General features: G+C 42.0%; 1 pseudogene; it reads left to right on the forward strand.

Moving 5' to 3' along the window:
• Positions 1–1088: 1088 nt before the first annotated feature.
• Hsp90aa1-ps1 (heat shock protein 90 alpha family class A member 1, pseudogene 1) lies at positions 1089–6488 on the forward strand (annotated as a pseudogene).
• The last annotated feature ends 2334 nt before the right edge of the window (positions 6489–8822 follow it).

Genomic DNA, 8822 nt, shown 5'->3' on the forward strand with positions numbered 1-8822 from the left:
TAATATGTCAGTATGATTGTCTCTTTATCCATGCCAAAGACTGCTTAGTTAATGATGTCCCATATATTAATTGTTCTTAGTGTCTGTGTAAATACTGTTCTGCTCTGTACATTTTTATAAGAATGTGTTTAAGACAATTTCCAACTTTTTCTTCTATCAGGTCCAGTGTATATGGCCTTATGTTGAGGGCTTTAATCTATTTGGATTTGATTTTTGTGTAGTGTGATTAGTTTGGATCTGTTATTCGTCCATATGCAGATGCTACATTTGATCTGTTGAAGATCTGTCTTTTATCCGTTGTGTGTTTCTAACTTCATCAAAACTCAGGTGTCCTTTGCTATATGGACTTATGTCTAGGCCTTGAATCTGATTCCCCTAATCAAAGTGTCTATTTTTGTACCAGTGCTATGCTCTTTTTATCAGTACAACTCTAGAGTACGATTTACAATCAGGAATAATAATACAAAGAACCAGTCTTCCCCCATTTTAGATTTAAAGTCATTTTATAGTAAAGACAAATTATGTTCATTCCAGTTTAGGATTAAACATCTGTTTTTTAAGGACTGGGCTATATACTCCATGTGTAAACCTAACTACAAATTATTCTGTACTATCTGATCCAGGAATGGTAATCATATTTCAAAAAGTTGTTTATAACCAGTTTGCAACTCTATCTTTGTTTCAGATGATTATATGACCTCCTATAAGTGATGCTGTCCTTGCAATAATGTCTTTGTTTGAGGTACGTGTCACCTGTCAAACTTATGTTCTGCTTTTAACACTGCCTATTTTGCTCATCAAATCCCCCACATGGAAGCCCTGTACCCAAGAGCTATAAAAGACTTATCTTTCTCACATGCATGCTGACCTTGTAAAACCCAAATTTGGGGGAGGTAGCCCATGTACATGAATAAAAATGCTTGCTTTTATGCTCCAACATGCAACATAGACACATGCTCCACTATGTTCATAGCAGCTTTTTTTTATAATAGCCAGAAGCTGGAAAGAACCCAGATTCCCTTCAACAGAGGAATGGATTAAAAAATGTGGTACATCTACACAATGGAATATTACTCATCTATCAAAATATGAATCTCCCTCTAAATATTTCATATGAAATGCTGCAAAAAAGCAAAATTCTGAAAGTTAACAGAAAGAATTTGATCAAGAAATGCTTAGAACTATTTATTGAACTGGTCGAAGATAAAGAGAACTAAAAAAAGTTTTATGAACAGTTCTCAAAAAATATAAAGCGACCCAACCGCCTGGTCAGGTGGGCACTCCTGAGGCTGCAGAGCGGAAGAGACCACCAACACTGCTCACCCCTGCCCACATCCCTGGCCCAAGAGGAAACTGTATAAGGCCTCTGGGTTCCCGTGGGGGAGGGCCCAGGAGCGGCAGGACCCCTGCCTGAGACACCGCCAGAACCTGAAAGAAACAGACCAGAAAACAGTTCTCTGCACCCAAATCCCGTGGGAGGGAGAGCTAAACCTTCAGAGAGGCAGACAAGCCTGGGAAACCAGAAGAGACTGCTCCCTGCACACACATCTCGGACGCCAGAGGAAAAAGCCAAAGACCATCTGGAACCCTGGTGCACTGAAGCTCCCGGAAGGGGCGACACAGGTCTTCCTGGTTGCTGCCGCTGCAGAGAGCCCCTGGGCAGCACCCCACGAGCGAACCTGAGCCTCAGGACCACAGGTAAGACCAAATTTTCTGCTGCAAGAAAGCTGCCTGGTGAGCTTGGGACACACGGAAGCAGAATTTCTCTAGGACCGGGCACGTTCTGTGTTTACCGGAAGTCCCACACCCGCGGATCCAGGCCCGCAGCAGCTCTCTGCTCCCAGACCCGGTGAGAGAGAGACCCAACCGCCTGGTCAGGTGGGCACTCCTGAGGCTGCAGAGCGGAAAAGACCACCAACACTGCTCACCCCTGCCCACATCCCTGGCCCAAGAGGAAACTGTATAAGGCCTCTGGGCTCCCGTGGGGGAGCGGCAGGACCCCTGCCAGAGACACCGCTGGACCCTGAAGGAAACAGACCGGATAAACAGTTCTCTGCACCCAAATCCCGTGGGAGGGAGAGCTAAACCTTCAGAGAGGCAGACAAGCCTGAGAAACCAGAAGAGACTGCTCCCTGCACACACATCTCGGACGCCAGAGGAAAAAGCCAAAGACCATCTGGAACCCTGGTGCACTGAAGCTCCGGGAAGGGGCGGCACAGGTCTCCCTGGTTGCTGCCGCTGCAGAGAGCCCCTGGGCAGCACCCCACGAGCAGACCTGAGCCTCGGGACCACAGGTAAGACCAAATTTTCTGCTGCAAGAAAGCTGCCTGGTGAACTCAAGACACAGGCCCACAGGAACAGCTGAAGACCTGTAGAGAGGAAAAACTACACGCCCGAAAGCAGAACACTCTGTCCCCATAACTGACTGAAAGAGAGGAAAACAGGTCTACAGCACTCCTGACACACAGGCTTATAGGACAGTCTAGCCACTGTCAGAAATAGCAGAACAAAGTAACACTAGAGATAATCTGATGGCGAGAGGCAAGCGCAGGAACCCAAGCAACAGAAACCAAGACTACATGCCATCATCGGAGCCCAATTCTCCCACCAAAACAAACATGGAATATCCAAACACACCAGAAAAGCAAGATCTAGTTTCAAAATCATATTTGATCATGATGCTGGAGGACTTCAAGAAAGACATGAACACACTTAGGGAAGCACAGGAAAACATTAATAAACAAGTAAAAGCCTACAGAGAGGAATCGCAAAAATCCCTGAAAGAATTCCAGGAAAACACAATCAAACAGTTGAAGGAATTAAAAATGGAAATAGAAGCAATCAAGAAAGAACACATGGAAACAACCCTGGATATAGAAAACCAAAAGAAGAGACAAGGAGCTGTAGATACAAGCTTCACCAACAGAATACAAGAGATGGAAGAGAGAATCTCAGGAGCAGAAGATTCCATAGAAATCATTGACTCAACTGTCAAAGATAATGTAAAGCGGAAAAAGCTACTGGTCCAAAACATACAGGAAATCCAGGACTCAATGAGAAGATCAAACCTAAGGATAATAGGTATAGAAGAGAGTGAAGACTCCCAGCTCAAAGGACCAGTAAATATCTTCAACAAAATCATAGAAGAAAACTTCCCTAACCTAAAAAAAGAGATACCCATAGACATACAAGAAGCCTACAGAACTCCAAATAGATTGGACCAGAAAAGAAACACCTCCCGTCACATAATTGTCAAAACACCAAACGCACAAAATAAAGAAAGAATATTAAAAGCAGTAAGGGAAAAAGGTCAAGTAACATATAAAGGGAGACCTATCAGAATCACACCAGACTTCTCGCCAGAAACTATGAAGGCCAGAAGATCCTGGACTGATGTCATACAGACCCTAAGAGAACACAAATGCCAGCCCAGGTTACTGTATCCAGCAAAACTCTCAATTAACATTGATGGAGAAACCAAGATATTCCATGACAAAACCAAATTTACACAATATCTTTCTACAAATCCAGCACTACAAAGGATAATAAATGGTAAAGCCCAACATAAGGAGGCAAGCTATACCCTAGAAGAAGCAAGAAACTAATCGTCTTGGCAACAAAACAAAGAGAATGAAAGCACACAAACATAACCTCACATCCAAACAATATCCTTAACAATAAAAGGACTTCAGGGGGAATCACTATCCCTGAACTCAAGCAGTATTACAGAGCAATAGTGATAAAAACTGCATGGTATTGGTACAGAGACAGACAGATAGACCAATGGAATAGAATTGAAGACCCAGAAATGAACCCACACACCTATGGTCACTTGATTTTTGACAAAGGAGCCAAAACCATCCAATGGAAAAAAGATAGCATTTTCAGCAAATGGTGCTGGTTCAACTGGAGGTCAACATGTAGAAGAATGCAGATCGATCCATGCTTATCACCCTGTACAAAGCTTAAGTCCAAGTGGATCAAGGACCTCCACATCAAACCAGACACACTCAAACTAATAGAAGAAAAACTAGGGAAGCATCTGGAACACATGGGCACTGGAAAAAATTTCCTGAACAAAACACCAATTGCTTATGCTCTAAGATCAAGCATCGACAAATGGGATCTCATAAAACTGCAAAGCTTCTGTAAGGCAAAGGACACTGTGGTTAGGACAAAACGGCAACCAACAGATTGGGAAAAGATCTTTACCAATCCTACAACAGATAGAGGGCTTATATCCAAAATATACAAAGAACTCAAGAAGTTAGACCGCAGGGAAACAAATAACCCTATTAAAAAATGGGGTTCAGAGCTAAACAAAGAATTCACAGCTGAGGAATGCCGAATGGCTGAGAAACACCTAAAGAAATGTTCAACATCTTTAGTCATAAGGGAAATGCAAATCAAAACAACCCTGAGATTTCACCTCACACCAGTGCGATTGGCTAAGATCAAAAACTCAGGTGACAGCAGATGCTGGCGAGGATGTGGAGAAAGAGGAACACTCCTCCATTGTTGGTGGGATTGCAGACTGGTAAAACCATTCTGGAAATCAGTCTGGAGGTTCCTCAGAAAATTGGACATTGAACTGCCTGAGGATCCAGCTATACCTCTCTTGGGCATATACCCAAAAGATGCCTCAACATATAAAAGAGACACGTGCTCCACTATGTTCATCGCAGCCTTATTTATAATAGCCAGAAAATGGAAAGAACCCAGATGCCCTTCAACAGAGGAATGGATACAGAAAATGTGGTACATCTACACAATGGAATATTACTCAGCTATCAAAAACAACGAGTTTATGAAATTCGTAGGCAAATGGTTGGAACTGGAAAATATCATCCTGAGTGAGCTAACCCAATCACAGAAAGACATACATGGTATGCACTCATTGATAAGTGGCTATTAGCCCAAATGCTTGAATTACCCTAGATCCCTAGAACAAACGAAACTCAAGACGGATGATCAAAATGTGAATGCTTCACTCCTTCTTTAAATGAGGAAAAAGAATACCCTTGGCAGGGAAGGGAGAGGCAAAGATTAAAACAGAGACTGAAGGAACACCCATTCAGATCCTGCCCCACATGTGGCCCATACATATACAGCCACCCAATTAGACAAGATGGATGAAGCAAAGAAGTGCAGATCGACAGGAGCCGGATGTAGATCGCTCCTGAGAGACACAGCCAGAATACAGCAAATATAGAGGCGAATGCCAGCAGCAAACCACTGAACTGAGAATAGGTCCCCTATTGAAGGAATCAGAGAAAGAACTGGAAGAGCTTGAAGGGGCTCGAGACCCCAAAAGTACAACAATGCCAAGCAACCAGAGCTTCCAGGGACTAAGCCACTACCTAAAGACTATACATGGACTGACCCTGGACTCTGACCCCATAGGTAGCAATGAATATCCTAGTAAGAGCACCAGTGGAAGGGGAAGCCCTGGGTCCTGCTAAGACTGAACCCCCAGTGAACTAGTCTATGGGGGGAGGGCGGCAATGGGGGGAGGGTTGGGAGGGGAACACCCATAAGGAAGGGGAGGGGGGAGGGGGATGTTTGCCCGGATACCGGGAAAGGGAATAACACTCGAAATGTATATAAGAAATACTCAAGTTAATAAAAAAAATCAAAAAAAATATAAAGCTTGGAAATCATGTAGATTCTCTAAATTGGAAGAAACTTTCAGAGTTTTTTTTTTAACATACTACACATCTGTTTCTGGGAATGAGATGGTCTCTCTGAAGGACTACTGTACCAGAATGAAGGAAAACCAGAAGCACATCTATTTAATCACAGTGTGACCAAGGACCAGGTTGCTAACACAGATTTTGTGGTACATCTCTGAAACCATGGATTAGAAGTAATCTATATGATGGAGCCTATTGATGAGTATTGTGTGCAACAGCTGAAGGAATTTGAGGGCAAGATCTTGGAATCAGTTTCCAAAGAAGGACTGGATCTTCCAGAAGATGAAGAGGAAAAGAAGAAATGGAAAGAGAAAAAGACAAAATTGGAGAACCTCTGCAAAATTATGAAAGACATTTTGAAGAAAACGGTTCAAAAGTTGGTTGTGTCGAACCGAAGTTGACTTCCTTATGTATCAACACAATCACACTTGGCTGGACAGCAAACATCGTGAGAATCATGAAAACTCATGCCCTCAGAGGCAACTCAACAACGTGGTTGCAAAGAAACACCTGCAGATAAACCCTGATCACTTCATTATTGAAACTTTAAGGCAAAAGGCAGAGGCTGACAAGAATGACAGGTCCATAAAGGATCTGATCATCTTGCTATATGAAACTGCACTCCTGTCTTCTGGCTTCAGTCTGGAAGATCTCCAGACCCAGGCTAACAGGATCTATAGGATGATCAAGCTTGGTCCAGGAATTGATGAGGACGATACCAGAGCTCCTGTAATTGCAGAAATGTCACTGCTGAAAGGAGATGATGATATATCACGCATGGAAAAAGTAGACTAAGCTTCACCAGAGCTATGTGTTTGATGCTTACCTTTATTCCTATAATAATATATTTTCCATGATATTTGTTTATTTCTGTTAATTTTTAAAACATCTGTGTGACATGAAACCTAAGGGTAAGATAAAATTTATACATGTGACACTGTGATACTGTAGGTTTGACTCAAGAGGTTGATAGAATGTTTATTATAAGATGTAATGTAGCCTACTGTTATGTTACCTTTGTGGCCTCAAGTGTTTAGCTGTTGAGCTGATTCCTTAGTAGAGCAAATTAAGATGGTTTAAGCTTCATCTTAAATCTTTTTTCATTCCCTGGTGATAATTTTGCATGTACTAGTCTTAGAAGTATACACAAGTTAAAACAACTTGACAGAGGAATTCCCCAGGTGGCTTATTTTCCAAAGTATCAAGAACAAAACCATAAGTTTCCCTAGGTTTTGTAACTGGGCAAGGCTTGTGAATGGATACAATAGTGCCCAATTGCATTCTGCTTTAAAAGGTAAATACAGATGAGATAAAAAGAAAAAAAAAAAAAGATCCAGATTAGAAGTGGGTCCTCCCACTTCTCGTTGCTGCCCTCACAGAGAGGTGGAACCCGGATCTGAGAAGTGATTCCAGGCCTGAGACCAGAGGTAAAACCTACTTTTCTGCTCCAAGTGACCTGTCTGGTGGACTGAGGACTCACAAAGGCAAAATTCCTCTGGGACCCAGCACTCCCGGTTTCTAGCTGGTGCCTGAAAGTAGCAGATCCTGGCCCATAGCTCCCAGCTCCCAAACCCCATGGGACTCAGAGAGCTCACCACCCAGACAAGTGGGCCTTCCTGAGACTGAAGGGCAGGAGAGACCTCCGGTACTGCCCACCCTTGCTCACATCCCTGGACCAAGAGGAAATTGTGTAGGGCCTCTGGGAACAGAAAGATAGGGGCACTCAATCAGCAGCTTGACAACACACCAAAAGCCTTAGAGCAAAAAGAATTAAACACACCCAGGAGGAGTAGAAGGCAGGAAATAATCGAACTCAGAGCTGAAATCAACCAAGTAGAAACAAAAAGGACTATAAAAAGAATCAACAGAAACAAAAGCTGGTTCTTTGAGAAAATCAACAAGATAGATAAACCTTTAGCCAGACAAAACAGTGGACACAGGGAGTGTGCCCAAATTAACAAAATCAGAAATGAAAAGGAGACATAACAACAGAGCCAGAGGAAATTAAAAAAATCATCAGATCCTACTACAAAAGTCTATATTCAACAAAACTTGAATATCTGCAGGAAATGGACAATTTCCTAGACATATACCAGGTACTGAAATTAAATCAGGAACAAATAAACCATTTAAACATCCCCATAATTCCTAAATAAATAAAAACAGTAATTAAATGTCTCCCAACCAAAAAGAGCCCAGGTCCAGGTGGGTTCAGTGTAGAATTCTATCAGACCTTCATAGAAGACCTCACACCAATATATCCAAACTATTCCCCAAAATAGAAACAGACGGAGCACTAACAAATTCCTTCTATGAAGCCACAATTACTCTTACACCTAAACCACAAAAAGGCCCAACAAAGAAAGAGAACTTCAGATAAATTTCCCTTATGAATATCAACACAAAGGTACTCAATAAAATTCTTGCAAACCGAATCCAAGAGCACATCAAAACAACCATCCATCATTATCAAGTAGGCTTCATCCCAGGCATGCAGAGATGGTATACTATACAGAAAACCATCAATCCAATCCACTATATAAACAAACTGAAAGATAAAAACCACATGATCATTTTATTAGATGCTGAGAAAGCATTTGACAAAATTCAACACCCCTTCATGATAAAAGTCCTGGAAAGAACAGGAATTCAAGGCCCATACCTAAACATAGTAAAAGTCATATACAGCAAACCAGAAGCTAATATTAAACTAAATGGAGAGAAACTTGAAGCAATCCCACTAAAATCAGGGACTAGACAAGGCTGCCATCTCTCTCCCTACTTATTCAATATAGTTCCCAAAGTCCTAGCCAGAGCAATCAGAAAACAAAAGGAGATCAAAGGGATACAGATTAGAAAGGAACATGTCAAGATATAACTATTTGCAGACGGTATGATTATATACTTAAGTGATCCCAAAAGTTCCACCAAAGAACTACCAAACCTGATAAACACCTTCAGCAAAGTGGCTGGGTATAAAACTAACTCAAATAAATCAGTAGACTTCCTCTACACAAAAGAGAAACAAGCCAAGAAAGAAATTAGGGAAACGACACCCTTCATAATAGTCCCAAATAATATACAGTACCTCGGTGTGACTTTAACCAAGCAAGTGAAAGATCTGTATGA

This window comes from Rattus norvegicus, chromosome 4 (assembly GCF_036323735.1).
Source record: "Rattus norvegicus strain BN/NHsdMcwi chromosome 4, GRCr8, whole genome shotgun sequence".
NCBI classification, from domain to species: domain Eukaryota; kingdom Metazoa; phylum Chordata; class Mammalia; order Rodentia; family Muridae; genus Rattus; species Rattus norvegicus.